The sequence below is a fragment of the Miscanthus floridulus genome, chromosome 8 (assembly GCF_019320115.1).
Source record: "Miscanthus floridulus cultivar M001 chromosome 8, ASM1932011v1, whole genome shotgun sequence".
Classification (NCBI taxonomy): Eukaryota; Viridiplantae; Streptophyta; class Magnoliopsida; order Poales; family Poaceae; genus Miscanthus; species Miscanthus floridulus.
The window spans coordinates 8178667-8198626 of record NC_089587.1 but is presented as its reverse complement, the minus strand read 5'-3'; the positions used below and the strand labels follow the sequence as shown (position 1 = coordinate 8198626).

Below are 19960 nucleotides of genomic sequence, written 5' to 3'. Positions count from 1 at the left end.
CGACCAAAATCGAAGCCCTACTTGTGGCAATGTTTGGCACGAAATGAGTCTATAACATGTGGAGCAGGGTGCTAAGAAAGTGTGGTGTGCCATAGATGTGGTAACGAACCAAACGACTGCCGAAGAAATTGTGGCACGACGAACCTTTCAGGTGGCAGGTTTTGGTCACCAACCAAACTGGCCCGGACATGAACCAAATAGTAGGCACTCCAAGTAGGTTGAATCCCATCCTGAGCCATGCCATTTCTGCATTTGACCCGTATGTTTTTGTGGGAATTCGCATGTCTACCCAAGTCCAATCTCTAGGGGGCAAGGTAACAAAGTGGCATCAATGTGACTAACCCATTGTCGTGTCCTTACAAAACAAAGTTAATCACATATCCTTGTGCTCATCAATCATCGAAATCCGAACTAGAGGTCTCAATGCGTTCACAACAGCCCCTCCATCACCAAATCGCCACTAGTTAGAGGCTTGTAGCATAACAATATAACTCAATCTGAAAAATTGTCATGCAGAAAAGGGCTTACGAAGATCAACTATGTCATTTCTTGAAAACTTGACTTCCCATAACGTAACACTTTGAACTCAGAATTAAATAATGATGCAACAACGGTATTTGTAAATACTCCAAGAATCTCCAGACTTAAAGCACCAAATGTAGAAAGCCACCACAACATTTAGAGCAGTACAGATATAGGAAAACTCTAAGCTGAGATGCAGGACATGCATAGATGAAATGAACTGATACCACATCATCGTTGAAAGTATCTAACAAGGATATGCTATTTGATTCCTTTGGTCTTTTTTGTCGCAACATTTTTTTTCATGATTCTACATGCACCTATTGTGTTCTAGGACGTAGCAGGTGGGTTCAGCAACATACATCTTTTTTTTTGAAACAAATCAACATACATACATAGCTATAATCTTACAGTCTCACATTATTACAAGTATTTGTGATACATTAATACATGAAAGCAAATATCATTTTGCTTGTCTTTGGAGATACAACTATGTGGATTTGTTTAAGGCAATGTTTTGTAGCATTGTTCAAGTATATATGCCAAAGTTCAATATAGCGATGCACCTGTTTGTGACCATGTTATGCTCACATGAAGTCATTTCTCTTCCTTGCACGAAGATGTCGACGGTATACTCCAAGAGCCCAAATGGGGAATGCATTGCGGTAGTTAGGGTAATTGAAGATAACTGCACAGTTGTAGCTTCCAACATGTTCCTATATCATCAAAATGTAAGCATAGTTAGAAGACTAGATGTACCTCAAGTAATTAAAGACCAATACCATATGCATATTATATATAGCACTGAAGGTTGATGGATCCAAACCCCTAGAATGTCTATGCATTGTGCCTAAAGAACTTATTTAAAGAAGTTGCCAACATGAGAAATAAAATTTCTACATGAAGCAAGTGCTACAACAAACACAAACTAGTGGAGAAAAGTAAAAGAAGTTGGGAAGGCCCAAAGAGGGTTTAATAGCATTGTGATCATGGGGGCTTGGACCCAATGGAATCATAGAAATCGGGTTGCAATTGATGGTGCATCCCCTTCTTTGCCATCTGCCCAACAATTCTTCAAAGATGAGATGTGGTTGTGGTAATATAGAAGGTCATGTTGAAGGTCTAGTGTGAGTCTTTTTGTTCTGGCTGGGTGACGAGATTCTAACATATGTGTATGTTAAGCCTCAGGTCCAATGGTTCCCAACCAAAGAAGACCCCTCGACCGACCCCTTTGGGATCACCCGGGGGCTATGCCCATCGGGCACACTCGCGCGCACCCTCTGGCAAAGAGATCCGGCCGAGCCTGACTCGGCCATAGCCTCCACCTGGGGCTCGGGGGCTCCCACGAGCCTTGGGCTCCCGATCTACGGCATCTCCGAGCCCGGCCCTTGGCTCCTACCCGGCTAACGATGCCAGCCAAGGCCCGGGCACAAGAAGACGAGCCCTGAGCTACCGATGCTTTGGGGCTCCCCGGCGCCGCTCCCTAGGCTTGGCCCTGCCAGCTGCTCCTCCGATAGGGTCACGTTCGGGGCGTGACATAAGAAGACAAAGCTTTTCCTCGGCCTCTGGGGGCTTGGGGGCTTCCGGGCCCGCACGTCAGCCCCTGGAGCCGACCTCCTTCGCCACTAAGAAGACTCCAGAAGGTCACACCTGGGGGAGGCCGGTCCAAGCCAACACAGCCTGACACGCAGAGTGTCAGAACAGAGCAATCGGACGACGCCCAAGGCTTCTTCGGCTCCACGACACCGCCACGGTCCATGGCGCACCGCTGCAAGACCCTCATAGACTCCGGCGCATGTAGACCGTAGACTAGAACCCCAAACCGCCATGTACCTGACTTATCTCGTTATATAAGGGATAAGGTCGGACCTAGGAGGGGGGATCCCAGATCGATCACCAGACACTCCATTCCATTCCATCCGCCTCAGCTCCACACCGAGAGCAACCCAACCCACAGAGGGGCACCGATAGCTCCTCCACAGCATCCCGTCGTCTTCCTCCTCTCTGATGAGGGGGAAGGCTCCACCGGCGACGAGGTAATCTTAGGATTAGCACCGAGCTAACCCCCTACCGAATCTCTTCCTTTACACTCTGTTGTAACCTCCCAATTTTGGGTGCTCTTGAGTATAAGGATCATCAGCTACTGGACGGAGGGACCGAATTGGCCCGAACCAGGATAAACCGTTGCGTCTTCTCTGCGTGATTCTTGTGTTCTTGAGTCCACCCGAGCCACCGGAGACCCGTACTCTGACACCGACTCGAACAACATGCTTCATGTGGTTTCGACCCCATGACACCGGTTGAATCTCTATATATATCATATGACCTTTTCTGGTTTTAGCTTGTAACCTCATTATACCTTCTAGCCAGGGTGGAGGTTGTTTTGTATGAGATTATTTTCCTTTTTTTTTGTATTTATCATATGACTTGTTCTGGTTTTAGCTTGTAACCTCATTATACCTTCTAGCCAGGGTGGAGGTTGTTTTGTATGAGATTATTTTCCCTTTTTTTGTATTTATATAAAGATAGACAGTTCTCCTGTTTTTTTAGATAATGGAAGAACATCCGGTTTCATCCCCACAAGTGAGGAGTGTTTTAGAAGAAAAAAAACACAAATAAAATGCAAATTACACCTACTTGTTGGGGAAACTCTCCTGTTTCCAACTACATATTGATCCGTTCTTTTGCAGCACGATGCAGCGGTGTTGCATCCCTCTCCATCAGTTATTCCAGTAAAGATCAAGAATATATCATGGACTGAATTTTTCTAGTCAAGAACTAAGTGCAGAAATAACAAATAAGCATACCTGTCCAGCATAGAGTAAAGCCAGCATTGCCCAAGCAGTGTTCACTGCATGAGCACGGTCACCTTTGATATTTTCATAAACCTGTTTAATTTGTCAATGAATAAAACATAAGTTAAGCCATGATAAATGCAGAAGCTCTTTATATCCTAATGAACTAGCATTGTACTAAAATTACAAAAAAAAAGATTATAAACCAGCACGGTTGGAAAAAGAAAGGTCCAAAAGAAATTATTAGATCCATGCCAACTAGCAGGTATCACTAGAAAGTGTCTTATGTGCCAATTTCTTAGTAGTAATTTCAACAAAAACAATTGATTAAAATGTGTCCTTACCACGCAGCGAAAAAGGAAGGGTCCAATGAATTAGAGGGCAAATTGATTACCTGAGTTCTAATGGAGACATGGCTTTCTCCCCATCCACCAGTAATAAGCTGCCTTGACAATAGGAAGTGGCATGCATTCTTGATGGAAGAGCTATTCTCATATGTTTTTCCAGCATCAACTAGTCCTTTAACCGAAAAGAAGGTTGCATAGGTGAAACATACAGCCCAAGTGCCTAACCTGTAAAACAATTAAATGAGTTTTTACTGTTAAAATGTACTCCCGCCGTTTCAAATTGTAGGTTGTTTTAATTTTATCCAAAGCTAAACTTCTCTAACATTGACCAAGTTTATAAAAAAAATGCACCCAACATCTACGACATGAATTAGTTTCATTAAAATCTACCAAGAAACATGTCTTGATAGTGCATTGCATTTATTTTGGTAATGTAGATGCCAATATATTTTTCTTTAAACTTGGTCAAAGTTTGACAAATTTGACCTAGGACAAAACTAAAACTACATATCATTTGGAAAGAAGGGTTTGAGGTAAGAAAGTAAATATTGCATTATGACGAACCACAAGCCGTCTTCTTCTTGTTTGCTCTCAATAAATTCTGCTGCCTTTGCTATACATTTTCTACCTCTAGTGTACGGTAACCAGGATACAATTCTTTGAACAATGCCAAAGCTTGAAGCACCGAAGAAGTGCATTCTGGGTACCTATAAAGTCACGACACAACATGAATTAATTTTTCTTTTACGCAAGTGAAATTTTTGCTAGAAAACGTCAATTGAGATATATAACTTACGGGTAATCAACAGCCACGTTTGGAAAATTCTCACAAGGGCTGAGGACCTAGGTGATTAATATAAAAGAATATATCAATGTAGTGGAACTAGACAAATAATCAACATCATTTGATACAAAATACAACTAAGGAACTTTTAATTATAAGATTCTAAAAATCAGTTCAAGAATGTTAGGAAACTCCTCATTGTAAGGGGAAGAGAATGACAGGCAAGTTGCATTTGTCTCTCTAGCTACACACACCAATGCAGAACTCTAGTCACTCCCCACCAAGTTTGACTGATTCTGGCACAAGGGTCAGCATAAAAGAAATAGTTGTTCGATGTCTTTAATTTATGCATATCTTTGAACACATAACTATGCAGAACTAATTAACCAATTGAATAGTGCGGTGTACTGTGAACATTAAGCGCTGCATCACCATTGAAAATTACAGAGGCTACACTATGGAAGCAAGGGAAATGTATAAGAGCAGTAGCCTGATGTGTGATGGGTTACAGGTCTGCAGCAGAGTCCAACTAGAAGAGGATGAGGATTAGTAGTCAGAGTCTTGTATTAGCAAAGAGTCTATTGTTTTGGTTAGAAGTCCTATTAGTAACATAGTTAAGTACATAGTTAGCAAACATTAGAGACTAGAGATGTATTAGAGTTGGTTAGTAGTATTAGAGTACAGTCGGTTTGGCGTGTGATATTTGTAAGCTTGGTTCTATAAATGCTAGCAATACGATCCTATCTAGGGAGCAATCAAAGCATCCATTCGATAAAGGGCTTTGGGCTACAAAATGAGCTTCAATCAGAGTATCTTCTTGACAGGAGAAGTCCAACTATTACAAGGCAATATGCCCCTACCTTGTCTGTTGTTACCTAGTACCACAATATGTAGAAACTTACCTCTACCCAAGAATAAGTTCTTTTGCACTCATATGCTGAAAGGGAACCATCTTTGTTCTACAAAGTAAAACCATTATCCATTAATTTTCGCAGCTTAGAACCATGGCAACACAGAAAATAATTTAGAGGGTCATGTAGATTTTGATTACAATGTAAAACTATTAGCATATATTTAAGCCCACTGTCCCGTTAAATTGGAAGGCCATAATCAATCTGTATCAATAATCCCAAATTGCGCCATTTACATTTAGATTCCATACGTAAACAGACTGCTTGGCATTGTTAAAATTTTTAGGGTTATGAATGAAAGAGCTAGGAGATTACAAGATCATGTTATATGACTTGACTCCTTACCACCAGAGATAGAAGGAAATCAACAGCATCATGCAACCTGTCTCTTTGCATTGGATCACCAACAATCTTGCTTGAGATCTTTGATAGTAACAGTACAGCCTGGAAATGAAGTTATGTAAAATAAGAATTTCTCAAATAGATATCTTAGAAACCATGAGCATAAACAACAGATCAAGCTAATCATTTGGTTATTCTATTACATTCTATAGTCAATAATTAAGGTATGGTTAAGTAGAGAGTATGTGAGCTTTGTGTTTTTCTTCTTGTGCTAATGGATTTGTTTTCCTGAGCTTACGTTCGACTTGTGCATATAACTTTGTACAATGCCCTGTTGGGCGTCTCCCTATTTTTAATACAATAGGCAGTTCTCCTTCTGGTTCTTTCAAAAAATAATTAAGGTTAAATTATTTGATACCGATTCCATACTAACCAGATTCACTTGTCTAAATTAAGATAAGAAAAACTAAAGAAGGATATAGTGACCTGAAGCGCTTCTCCTGTAGTATCAGATACACCCCATCCGTTGTCTGCAGACGAAAGAGTCCATGAACCCTTTGCTATATGATAACGCCGGTAACTTAGGCCATCAGGATAATTTTTCATAACCTTCAAGTAAGAACATGCACTTTGTATTACTTCTTTTTTTTGGCAATGGTTATTGCTTTATTTGTCTTAGATGATGTGGAGATAAAAAAAAACCTGCGAACGTTTTATGAACTCATGGGCTCTCTGAACAGTTGGACCATACTCGTGTACAAGATTTGTAGCACAGAATGCTTGAATTATGAATGCAGGAGAAATTGGCGATTATAGGACTCCAAACGTTGGGTTTCTCTATAATAAGACTCCTAACGTTTGTTTCTCCGAAATAGGACTCCAAACAATTACAATAAGCTATAATGACATTTTGATACATTTAACCATTTTTCTTATCTCCCAAATACATGTATTTTCTGATAATGACCGTATTGCCCTTCTGTATTACACACCGATCCATCATCTCCTCGTGGCCAGTACGTGGTCTCTTCGTCTACCGCCGCCGCGCCCTTCACTCATCGACGCCGCGCCGCCTTCACTCCTCCACGCCGCCGCCTTTCACTTCTCCACCCCTCCCCACGCCGTCGCCCTCCATGGATGGAGGAGAACCGCCGCCTGCCGATGATCCCGCGCGGCTCATCTTCTTGGACGCAGGGAGGACCGAAGACGTGGAAGCCCTAGCCCTAGCCGCCCCTGGTGGCCTGGTGGCCGCGGGAGGTCTGGCCACGGCCCCTGCTGCTGGTGGCCGGGCGGCCACGCCTATAGGAGGTCTGGACGCGGCCGCTGATGGGCAGCAACTGTCGCCGGGCGCCCTAGGGCTGGCCGCGGAGGGCGCTGGACGGCTGGCCAACGCCGGCCAAGGTGGAGATGGCCAAGTGCTGCCCATAGATGCCGTTGCCCATGCAAGGTCACTGCTTCCTACTGTTTGTCATCCGGCAATAGAGTACAACCTGCCTGTTCTTGAAGTGGAAAGGTATAAAATCGATGCACTTGATCTCTTATTTCATACCAGCAGTAGATCATACCAGTAGTAAATATTGGAGATAGTACAGTAGTAGATCATACCACTTCCTGTCTATGAAAGAAAAAGAAACGCCTGCAGATTTGTTTGGCTGGACTTTAATAGTGGTAGATCATACCAGTACAGTAGTAGATCATACCACTTCCTGTCTTTTTTTCGGTTCAGTAGAAGACAGTAGTAAAAGTAGGTTTCTCTTGTTTATAGGTCTCAAGTAAATGATGTGGAAAATATGGAAAGAGTTGATTGGACAACATTACAAATTGTGGAGACACGTGATGATGAGGGACGAATTGAACTTATGAGCGAGAGTCAAATGTGCGAGCTTTTAGGCTTGGCAGATGAGGGCACATCAAATATACCTACACAAGGATTTGATCGTCGAATGGATGAACAAGGCAATGATAATGAGCTTGGTGAAGATGTTGATGGTGCTGCCATTCCTACTAGTGATGTTGTACCGGGTGAGATTGTCATTTCATATGATAAGAACAACCCATCATTGGAGGTTGGGACACAGTACCCAACAATGGAAGAGTTCAAGTTGGCGGTGCGGACATATGCCATCAAGAAGGAGTTCCATTTAGGAGTAGAGAAGTCAACTACGAAGAAATATAGGGGTTTTTGCAAGTCTGGTGATGAATCGACGGGCCCTTGTCCTTGGAGGATAAATGGCTCTAAACTGGATGGCAGCTCTACTGTGGAGGTAAAATATTTTTTGTATCACTTAATTCAATCATTCGTCTTGTTATAAAATTTAATATCTTTTTTTGTTTTTGTAGGTAACCGTGTTAGTTGATAAACATGAATGTGTGTCTAGCCAGAGGATGCAGGTTACAACTCCAAGTTGCAAGTGGGTAGCTAGCAGGGCTATGGATATCCTTAGAGTTGAACCAAACATTGGTACCAAGGAACTAAAAACGAGGTTGGAGACAAACCCACTGCATAGGTGTTCAATTGGATATGACACTGTACAGCGGGGTAAAAAAAGAGCTCTTGAAGAGATTTATGGGAAATGGTCAGATAGCTTTGAGCTATTGTTTAGGTGGAAGGCCGAGGTGATGAAGCAGAGTCCTGGGAGTGTCGTTGAGATTGATCTTCTTGAGGTAGATGGTGAGATATATTTCCACCATTTTTTCTGTGCCCTGAAACCATGCATTGATAGATTCCTGGAAGGTTGTAGGCCTCATTTGAGCGTAGATGCTACAGCACTTAATGGGAGGTGGAATGGTCATTTGGCTGCAGCAGTAGGAGTTGATGGTCACAATTGGATGTATCCAGTCGCTTATGGCTTCATAGCTCAGGAAACAACAGACAACTGGACTTGGTTCATGGAACAATTAAAGAAAGCTATAGGTGATCTTCCACTCCTTGCTGTTTGTTCCGATGCTTGCAAGGGCTTGGAGAATGCAGTGAAGAATGTATTCCCCAATGCAGAGCAAAGGGAATGCTTTTATCATATGGTTAGAAACTTCAAGAAGAGATTTAGAGGGTTTGGCCAAATATATCCTGCTGCAAGAGCTTACACAGAGGAGATTTTCTATGATAATATAGCAAAAATGATAAGTGAATCAGCTGCATCAGTGCAATGGTTACAGGCCAATCATAAGCTATTATGGTACAGGTGTGGTTTCAATCCAGAAATTAAGTGTGACTATATAACTAGTAACATTGCTGAGACATTTAATAACTGGATTAGAGACCATAAGGACTTACCGGTTGCTGACCTTGCTGATAAAATCAGAGAAATGATCATGGTACTGTGGAACAAGAGAAGAATTATTGCATACAGGCTACCTGAAGGCAGGATACTCCCATCTATTATGGTTCAGCTAAGGGCAAACACTAGAGGTTTGGGGCACTTGAAAATTGTACCATGTTCTAACTGGAGTGCAGAGGTGTGGGACCATAGCGGCGCCATTTCTGTGAGGCATATTGTCAAGCTAGGCCAAAGAACATGTACTTGTCTAGAATGGCAGCACACTGGTAAGCCATGTCAACATGTACTGGCCTATGCAACCCGCCAAAGAGGAGTGGATCTAGAATAGTTTGTGCATGACTACTACTCTGTGAGTAGATTTAGAACTACTTATGGTAGAGAGATTGAGCCAATGACAGATAAAACACAGTGGCCACATGTTGACCTACCATTTGGCGTTGGTGCACCTCTAGCTAAATTATCTGTTGGAAGAATGAGGAAACTAAGAATCAAGGGATGGGATGAAGGTGGACACAGGAAGAAAGGAAAATCTACCAATGAGGTTGAAGGTGAGAAGGGATGGGATGAGGGTGAAGGTGATAATGATACTGTTCCAACAAATGCAAAGGGATAGAAGATGATCAGAGGACCTATGACTTGCAAAAGATGCGGAGAAAAAGGCCACAGACAAGCTAGTTCCAAGTGCCCATATAATGGGACCGCAAAAAAGAGGTAATTGATGATTTTCTTTATCAACAAGCTAGTTCCAAGTGCCCATATAATGTGAATATTAACTTATTTCAGCACTTGTAGGAAGCGTAGGCAACCTAGGAAGAATGTCACAAAAGAAGGACCGGCGGAACCTAGCACCCCACGGAGGCCAACAAGGGATGAAATTCTACGAGATAGTCCAGGAAGGGTCACTAGAAGGTAAGAAATATTAACACATTTACTGTACAGAATAATTGTTTTATATATACATCTAATTGCCGATCGTATTTATGTGCAGCAAGCTAGCGATGTTACTTGGAGAGGGCACATCTTCACAAACTGACAACGCTAGCCCCGTGAGGATGCCTACCCCGGTGCCACCAAAAAAGATGACTCCAAAAAGGAGAAAGCTAAACATTTGATGATGGAGCATTTTAGTTGTGATGAGATATAACCTCATGATTTATTTCATATGACATTGATTTCGTTTGAAACTACATTATGGTCTTCTGAGATGAACTTGTTTATGCTACAAATATGGTTTTATAAGATGAACTCGTTGCTAAATTCTTGCCGTTATATATTACTTGTAATTGTGTATGAATCAATTCTTGTTATAAATTACTTGGAACCTTGTTATATATTACTTAGAACTGTACATATATTACTTGTAACTGTACATGGCTTGCCACGGCCAGCAAGCCAAGGCAGTTTTGGCCAGCCAGCCATGGCCACAGCCAGCCAGCCACGGCCAGCCAGCCAAGGCACCTGCGGCCAGCCAGCAAAGGCCATGGCCAGCCAGCCAAGGCAGCGCCCAGCCAAGGCCAAGGGCCGTCGGAAGCAAGCAGTGACTTTTTTTTTCAAAACGACAAAACAATCACCTTCAAAACACTGAAGGGTAAAACGGTCACGTTGGGAACAAATACATGTATTTAGATGTTAAAAGAGATTAAAATGGCCCAAAATGTTATTAGAGCTTATTGTAATTGTTTGGAGTCCTATTTCGGAGAAACAAATGTTAGGAGTCTTATTATAGAGAAACCCAACGTTTGGAGTCCTATAATAGCCAATTTCTCTGAATGCAGTCTCCCAACTCTGATAGCCATCGTATACCTATCATGATAAGATGTCAAAATTTCTTCCTGTGATGACGATACTGTTAGGAAGTTCTAAACCCTAGGTATAGATCTAGTGGATAAAACAAACATCTGTTGGTGTACCTTGGTAGCTACGCGAGGTACAATGTCCCGGTGGTGGCACTGCAGAGGCGACGGCGAAGTCGGTAGGGCTTTCCATCGCTGGCAGCACCCTTCTTTAGATCGGATTAGTGTTTCTCTGTAGGTGGTTATGGCGGCTCAGGTCAACCTCGTAGTTCGAGCCCTGATCCCCATCTCTTCTTTTATAGTGATGTGTGACAGGGGCCCACCAACCATATTAGGGTTGGGCGCCCCCGATCAGGGCGCAGATCCAAGGGCCTAACTGGAAAAATGAAAAATAGCTCAAAGAAAATAGAAAAAGTAATTTTTCCCTGTGGGTAAAATTCAAGAAATTGAGTATACGTTTTCCGCTGCTAAAGAAATTGTTTATTCTCCAGTTATTTTGAACTAACGTGATATTTAATTGGAGAAAAAGATATTTTGACATGATTATGATGTTGTTATTTTCTGACCAACGTTGTTAATAACAATATCGTAATCAACCAACGTGATATTTAATTGGAGAAAAAGAGATTTTGACATGATTATGATGTTGTTATTTTCTGACCAACGTTGTTAATAACAATATCGTAATCAACCAATGTGATATTTAATTAGAGAAAAAGAGATTTTGACATGATTATGATGTTGTTATTTTCTGACCAACGTTGTTAATAACAATATCATAATTTTAATGACTTTATGCATTAATTCTATTTATGCCCAACAGTGATGTAGAATTAGTGTATAAGAACAGTTGTATGTTTTAATTTTGACCAACGGTGGAATCAAGGCATACAATTGTTGTTACTTTTTATGTTAAGAAAAAAATTGACCTAGCCTTTATCTTGGCTGAGATGGACTGGGTAGTCACCTCACCGTGTTCCACTGAGCCTGTGGCACCGGTGAGGGAGACAAACGAGGCTGATACCGCTTGGGCAACTAAAGAGAGAGATTTTGAATCCCAAAAGATGTCCTATGACCTTGAGTATAGGAAGTGGGTCACTACCAATAAGAAATATTTGGCTGTGATAAAGAACACGATTGAGCCTGCAATTGTGGGTTCAATCCTAGAGTGTGACACGGTCATCGAGTACCTCGATAGAATAAAGAATCAGTTCATTGGCTCTTCAAAGACGTATGCTACCCAGCTGATAAAGCAACTGGTGATAGAGTGTTACTCTGGAAATAGTGGCATAAGAGAGCTCGCGATGCGTCGTCGAAATTATGGCACTGTCGTTTAGGCCATATTTCGAGGGGAAGAATAGAAAGACTAGTTAAGAATAATATTCTTCCTCCATTAGAGCTAAACGAAGCGCAGGAATTTTATAGATTATTCACACAGACATCTATGGTCAGTTTCCTGTAAAGAGTGTGGATGGTTATGATTCGTTCATAACATTCATAGATGATTACTCCCATTATGGCTACATTTATCCAATCAAAGAAAGAACAGAAGAATTGGATAGATTTAAGATATTTAAGTCAGAAATTGAAAACCAACACAATTTAAAGATTAAGATAGTCAGGTCCGACCGTAGGGGGAGTACTACGGTCGGCATACCCCATATGACCAAGTTCCTAGACCTTTTGCAAGGTTCTTACAGGAGAATGGCATAGTGGCCCAGTATTCTACACCGGGCGAACCTCAGCAGAATGGAGTAGTGGAAAGACACAATCGTACCCTGATGGATATGGTGCGCAGTATGATAAGTTACTCCACCTTACCATTGAGCCTATGGATGGAGGCGTTAAAAACCACCATTCATATTCTCAATAGAGTACCAAGTAAGTCGGTGCCCAAAACACCGTATGAGTTGTGGACAGGAAGAGTACCCTCACTAAACCACTTACATGGGGGGGGAAGTCCTGCTGAGGTTAAAGTATTTAACCCAAATATTGGGAAGCTAGATCCTAAAATAGTAAGTTACCATTTCATTGGCTATCCAGAAAAGTCAAAAGGTTTTTGTTTCTACTGTCCAGACAGACATATAAAGTTTGTGGAAACAAGACACGTTGTCTTCCTAAGGATGAAATGATGAGGGAGAGCATGGTAGCTCGAGAAATTGACCTTGAAGAGAAGCGGGTGTATGCGCCCACTCCGATAATTCATGAGCCATTTTTCTCACTACCTGCTGTCGCTGCACTGACAGTGCAAGATACTGTGGTGCCAACACCTGTTGTTATTTCGCCTGTGGCAACAATGAATGACGATGAGGAACATGTTCTTCAGGATCCTGTATAACCTATTGCCACACATGAGGGGGAGCAACAACAGCCTCAAACAGAGGATGTGCCAAATGTGGAGGCCTTAGAAGGTCTCAAAGAGTTAGAAAATCAGCTATTCCTGCTGACTATGAAGTATACAACACTGAGGAATTTCAAATGGAGGATGATCCCACCTCATTTGAAGAAGCCATAAGAAGTAATCATTCATCAAAGTGGCTTGAGGCCATGGAAGATGAAATGAAATCTATGAATGCCAATAAAGTTTGGAACTTGGAAATAATTCCTAAAGGAGCCAAAACAGTAGGCTGTAAATATGTCTACAAAACAAAACTTGACTCTCAAGGAAATATAGAAAGATATAAAGCGCGACTTGTGGCAAAAGGCTTTACGCAAAGAGAAGGGATTGATTACAATGAGACCTTTTCTTCAGTCTTATGTAAGGATTCCTTCAGAATCATAATGGCATTAGTGGCACATTACAATTTAGAATTACATCAGATAGATGTAAAGATGGCATTTCTCAATGGAGACTTGGAGGAAAATGTTTACATGGCACAACCGAAATGTTTTATCATGGAAGGAAAAGAACGAATGGGATGCCACCTAAAGAAATCTATTTATGGATTAAAACAAGCTTCAAGACAGTGGTACTTGAAGTTTGATCAGACAATAAGGAATTTTGGGTTTAAAGAGAATGTAGAGAACAATTGTGTCTATGCAAAGTTTAAGAATGGGAAGTTTATCTTCCTTGTTCTGTATGTGGATGATATCTTACTTGTTAGTAGTGATGTCAGTCTACTACTGGAGACAAAGAAGTTTTTGTCCTCAAAATTTGATATGAAAGATCTTGGTGAAGCTTCGTTCGTTCTAGGAATCGAGATTCACCGAGATAGAAGTAAAGGGGTATTAGGACTGTCACAAAGGGCATACATAGAAAAGATCTTAAAGAAATTCTGTATGCACAAATGTAGTCCCTCACCTGCTCCTATAGTCAAGGGCGACAAATATGGAGATTTTCAATGCCCCAGGAACCAATATGAGATCGATCAAATGAAAACGGTTCCATATGCTTTAGCTGTCGGAAGCTTGCAATATGCTCAAGTATGTACACGCCCTGACTTGGCATTTGTTACCAGGTTACTTGGCAGATTCCAGAGCAATCCTGAAACAGAACACTGAAAAATGGTAAAGAAAGTCTTGCATTATTTGCAAGGAACGAAAAGCCTCATGATGACGTATAGAAGATCAGATTCACTCCATATAGTGGGATATTCTGATTCTGATTATGCGGGAGATGATAGAAAATCTACGTCTAGATATGTATTCACTCTCGCAGGGGGGAGCTATTTCATGAAAAAGCTCAAAGCAAACCGTCACTACATCGTCCACAATGTATGTCGAGTTTGTAGCGTGTTATGAGGCAACGGGGCAGGTGAACTGACTAAAGAAGTTCATACCCGGTTTGAAGGTGGTTGACGACATCTATAGACCACTTAAGTTATACTGCGATAATAATCCGGCAGTACAGTATGCTCACAACAATAAGTCAAGTGGTACTGCCAAACACATTGACATAAAGTATTATGTTGTGAAAGATAAAGTCCGAAATCATGTCATAAGTCTTGAGCGTATAAGTACCAAAAAGATGCTCGTGGATCCGCTTACAAAAGGCTTACCACACAACGTGTTCAGAGAACATGTAGCTAGCATGGGTTTAAGGAAAAGCTTATAATTCCTGAACAAAAGAAGGCCCAAAGTTAAGTATCTATTTCAGAACAGAGTGGTGTGTTGTAGCTGTTAAATCTATCGGTAATTGACCGTGACGATGAAATATGCTCTATGCGCTAATCTGTAATGGAATGAACAAAAATAAATGATATGAAATGCACCTAGGGTTTAGAACAAACATCTGTTGGTGTACCTTGGTAGCTAGTGCGCCCGCAACGACCGGAGATGAAGTGCAGTCGCAGTCCCTACGGTGACGCGAGGTACAGCGTCCTGGTGGTGGCACTGCAGAGGCGACGGCGAAGTCGGTAGGGCTTTCCGTCGCTGGTAACACCCTTCTTTAGATCGGATTAGTGTTTCTCTGTAGGTGATTACGACGGTTCAGGTCAACCTCGTAGTTCAAGTCCTGATCTCCACCTCTCCTTGTTGTACGACAGGGGCCCACCAACCATATTAGGGTTGGCGTCCCCGATCATGGCGCAGATCCAAGAGCCCAATACCTATTGGTAGAGATCAATTAACAGATACCTTCTAACATTTCAATTACATATGCCCAGTCTGCTTTGCAGCGTACCAAAACACACTCGACCACAAGTTCAAATGATTTGATCTATATTAAATTAAACTAATCCATAGTTTAACAATGCACATATGGACCATCTATCCCTTGCAATACGACGTAGCGTCTCTATAATTCACAAACATGCTACGAATAGACCATTTCTTATCTCCAAAACCCAATTTGCTAAAAATGACAAAAGAGTGTATAGCAGAATGAGAAGGAACTGAGCATGCGAGTGAACTTAATGGGCTAGCAATACTGCAGGATCCAGATAATAAAGTTTATAGAAGAAGGGACGAACCCCAAGTGACGTTAGATTTTACAGTATACTTACTTACTGCTAGCAAGCATACAAGTGCATAAGAAGAGGAAGTTTATACCTTTGACTTCATGCCATCCTCTGAAAGCCACAAGAAATCAGGTATCCTCGCAAGGTGCCGCTTGAATGCGTCTGAATTCGGATCTTCCACCCAGCAGCAGAGCATGCTTAGAGGCTGAGCGACAAAACAACTAGTGTTAGTTAGCACCAGCTACGTACGTACACATTTCAATTAGAGAGACGCTTAATTAGGTGGCGAGGCCTCAACTTCCACGCATTAAGTACCTTGCTTATAGCGCACAAGGAGACATACTGCGTGTTCTCATCTTCGTAATGGATATGCTCCATGAGTTTTGTCAGAGCTCTCTCCCTCAGCTTGCTGATAGGCCAGCTGCTCAACACTGGCTCCACACCCTTGTACAGTGAGGTCCAAAGAACACTCTGCAACAGTGTGCGCGGACAGAGGAGGTCCTCCTGAAACAACAATGCATGGCGGAAAACAAAACGGGCGCTGAGCAGGTCGGTTCCACCAAAGGAACCTTGCATGCTATGCTTAGTTTGCGGCTGGTCGCTAATTTTGAAGGTGAGACCTCCCGAGGGTGCCTCGAATCGCATGGTTTTTTCTCTAAACCAGCAGGTATCCGTTCCAAAATAGTGATATTGTCTAAAATTAATAATTCCTCATAACATGCCTAAATATCTACTGTCTGAAATTCCAATCTTTTTTCTGGACTAAATACTCTCTGAAATTGCCAATGGCCATCGCTGGCTTGCAGAGAAGAGAATTGATCCAGAGCTCGCCGCAGGGAGTTGAGCACAATCTCTTCGGTGACTTCCTCGTCCTCTTCAAGCTTCGTCTTCATGTGCGGCGGCGGCAGATCATCTGGTCCACGGCGGCCCTGCTTGTTCTGCTTTGCGCACTGCATGCAAAAGAAGAAAAGAAAAGATTTGTGACTCGACCGGAATGCACGCAGGTGACATATTTTTTATTGTGATCAAGCTTATAGGCTTTGTTTATTAGTGAAGCTCCAATCAGCTTTGGGTTTTTCTGCACTGTATAGATAGATACAGTGCAACAGTGAGTATTGTTTTATCTCTCTTATCGAGATAAACTAGGTACGAGAGTTCAAGCGAACAGGGCACATGTCAAGGCGTTCGAGGGCCCTTCCGCCGTGCAGGGACCGTGATTTTTTTTTTGAAGGAATGGACCATGATTTTTAGCAGCAATCAAAATCAATTTTTAAAGACAGGTTTCCAATACACTACTGTACCAAGCAACGATTGTAGAAATGGTATAAATGAGTTATTTGTAGGGGCTCTCGTAAATTTTGGGCCCGTCCGCTGCAGCTTTCAACCGCTGTGGCTGCTGCGTTTCCGGTTAAAAGGCCACAATAAATTATTGACATGCTGAAAAATAGAACTTCTTTTCTCGTGTCTGAGCAATCAAGTGCATCCACGAGGATTCAAACTTGTGGCCTTTACCTTTGTGAGCTCTAATTTTTAGGGACAGAGCTAGAGAAAATTCAAAGGAGTGCACTTACCTCGTAGACATGTACTTTGATCATAATATATAATTTTTTTTTCATTTTCACGTGGGTGCATCTGTACCCACCACCGTTGTCTAAGTAGCTCCGCCCTGGCGCCAACTACTATCATGCCGCACACTCACCTGTGATTAATTAAACCTAGGACACCATTGTTTTGTATTTCCTTTTATGAATATTATATTGTACTTGCATATTTTAGCCTCCAAATGATCACAAATGAAAAAAAAAAGTTTCAATTATAAAGTTTTATATCTCGTCGAGCATTACAACTTTGTTAAAGAGCATGTCTCCATTCGACTCAGACCGTTTGAAAATTTTAAAATTTGATAAACTTAAAATGTCAACTATAAACTTTTAGATTCCATCGACTTCTATAATTTTAATATAAAGTCTGTTTGCCTCTAACTTACAAAAGTAGATATATTTTTTTTGATTTTTTTTTTGGATTGATGCCATTGTAATTTTGTAAGTTTGGAGAAACGTCATTACTATTCGTCTATTTAGAAACATGTCATCATAATTTTTCTTTAGCTTGAATCGTGCCATTTTATACGTATTCAACAGTGTTGGGCCCATGTGGAGGTGACTACAGGCCAGTGTATTCTCGTATGTCCCAAAATACCCCTGCTGCTTCTCTCTCCCTTCACTCGCTGACGTGTGGGCCCCACACCTCCTTCAACCTCTGGACAGATCGACCATTGGCCACCATTGGAGGGCGGCAAGCTCGGCGAGCTCGGCTGGCTTGCGGATCCGGTCGGCCACCGGCGCCAGTGAGGTCTCGAGCCTGAACCGGTTGGCCGCCGGAGCCGTACTCGACTCGGTCGCATCAGGCCGCCGGAGTCAGTGTTCCAGGCTTCCAAGCGTTCGGCCAACGGAACCGGTGCTCGCACCGCTGGGGTTCGCAGCTGTTGCCTCTCGCTCAGCGCAACAGCGGGTGAAGGAAGTGGGGGAGGCCACGACATGATTGCGGACTAGGCTCGGAACTGACGAAGGTCACCTGGCCCGGTTGCGGCACGTTGGATTGGAGCTCATGCGGTCGTCGCGCATGCGCTCTTGCTTTGCCTGATGCATCCACACAGGACCTTTAATTTGCTGGAGATGCGGCGCTGTGCTGCCCCTGCCCTGTCCCTGCGCGAGTTGCCACTGTCAGGATGGATAAGGCCAGAGCAAGCAGACATCATCGACCCCACCGGCGCCCGTGGCCGTCCGGATCCGCGAGCCAGCCGAGCTCGCCGCCCTGGGCCTGGGCGGATGCCGGCTCGTCCTGGGCCTGCCACTGGTCGGCGGCCAACGGTCGATACAGGTTGAAAAAGAAGCTGACGTCTGGGCCCACACGTCAGCGAGGGAAGGAAGAGAGAAGTAGCGGGGGTATTTTGGGACGTACGAGAATACACTGGCATGTAGTCACCTGCACGTGGGCCCAACACTGTCGAATACGTATAAAATGGCACGATTCAAGCTAAAGCAAAATTATAATGGCATGTTTTCAAATAAATAAATATTAATGGCGTTTCTCTAAACTTGTAAAATTGTAATTGCACCAATAAAAAAACCATTTTTTTTTTAGATATGCGTTCTGTTCGTTTGGGCTGGTTTGACTTATAAGCCATGGCTGAAAGTACCGTTGACTAGTTTAGTGTAAGAGAAAAATACTATTCATTAACTGATAAGCCATGTCTTATAAGCCAGATACGATCAAGTGAACATGATGATGGTTTTATCAAGTCAACTGTATATGTCCTCGACCGCTCGGTCCAAACCTCCCCTCCTGTGTCCTGTTTACGTACTGTAATGTACTCAGTTGCAGATGTCTGCTACTGGGTGTCTCATCTCATGCCTTCATTTTTTTGTTTATTTCGCAAGCGAACGCTAGACCAGTTCGTCTGCCTATGTGCTTTGCATCTTGTTGGTCAGAGTTTGAACCCCCTCGGGGACGGATTTGTTGATCGGAGGAGGCGCATTTTATCTGCCCGTCGAAAAAAATCCGCTCGTCTGCCCCATGCCAAAGCACAAGTCTAAGGCCAGCCTAGTCTCACGGGAGTTGCGGTACCACTGTGTATTGGTGGGGCAGAGGTTCGGGGGATTTCTCGACGTGAGAAGGTCTAAACACAATGCCCGAGGCTATCTTACTCGTGTGTCGAGTTTTTTTCTTGTTTATTTCTACCGCGGTCCATATGATATGAATATGAAATAATCATATATAGTACCTGCATGCGCATGAGGAGGTCGGCGGACTCCCTCCTCAAGAAGCGGTGCTCGGTGAACTCCCGGCGTACCCTCTCCACGGCGGCGCGCTCCTTCGGCGTGCCGAGGTCGGGGTCGAACTCCCACACCGACCGTCCGATGAAGTTGTTCGTCGAGCGCAGCCACGGGCTGTCACCGCCCTGCGCCACCATCAGCCTCCACATGATCACTGCTTCCAAAGCCTCAAGAGATCAGTAATTACTATGTTAATTTACAAAATAACTACTGCCCCGTAGCTGGTTACAAAATAACTTATTTTATAGCCACTTAGAGTTGCGATAATTACTATGTTAATTTACGAGATTATAGTAACTCCTTACTAAGTGGTTTACTATAACGTTATGGTAAATATCCCCATGTGTTACAGTAACCCAACTATCATAAATATGTATTGACATTATCGTAAATTAGTATATAAAATTATCGTAAATGGAGGTGGCTACAGAATAACTTATTTTGTAACTGGCTA

At 42.7% G+C, this 19960-nt stretch overlaps 1 pseudogene; it reads right to left on the bottom strand.

Moving 5' to 3' along the window:
• Positions 1-1109: 1109 nt before the first annotated feature.
• Positions 1110-19655, bottom strand: LOC136468520 (achilleol B synthase-like; annotated as a pseudogene).
• Between the last annotated feature and the right edge of the window lie 305 nt (positions 19656-19960).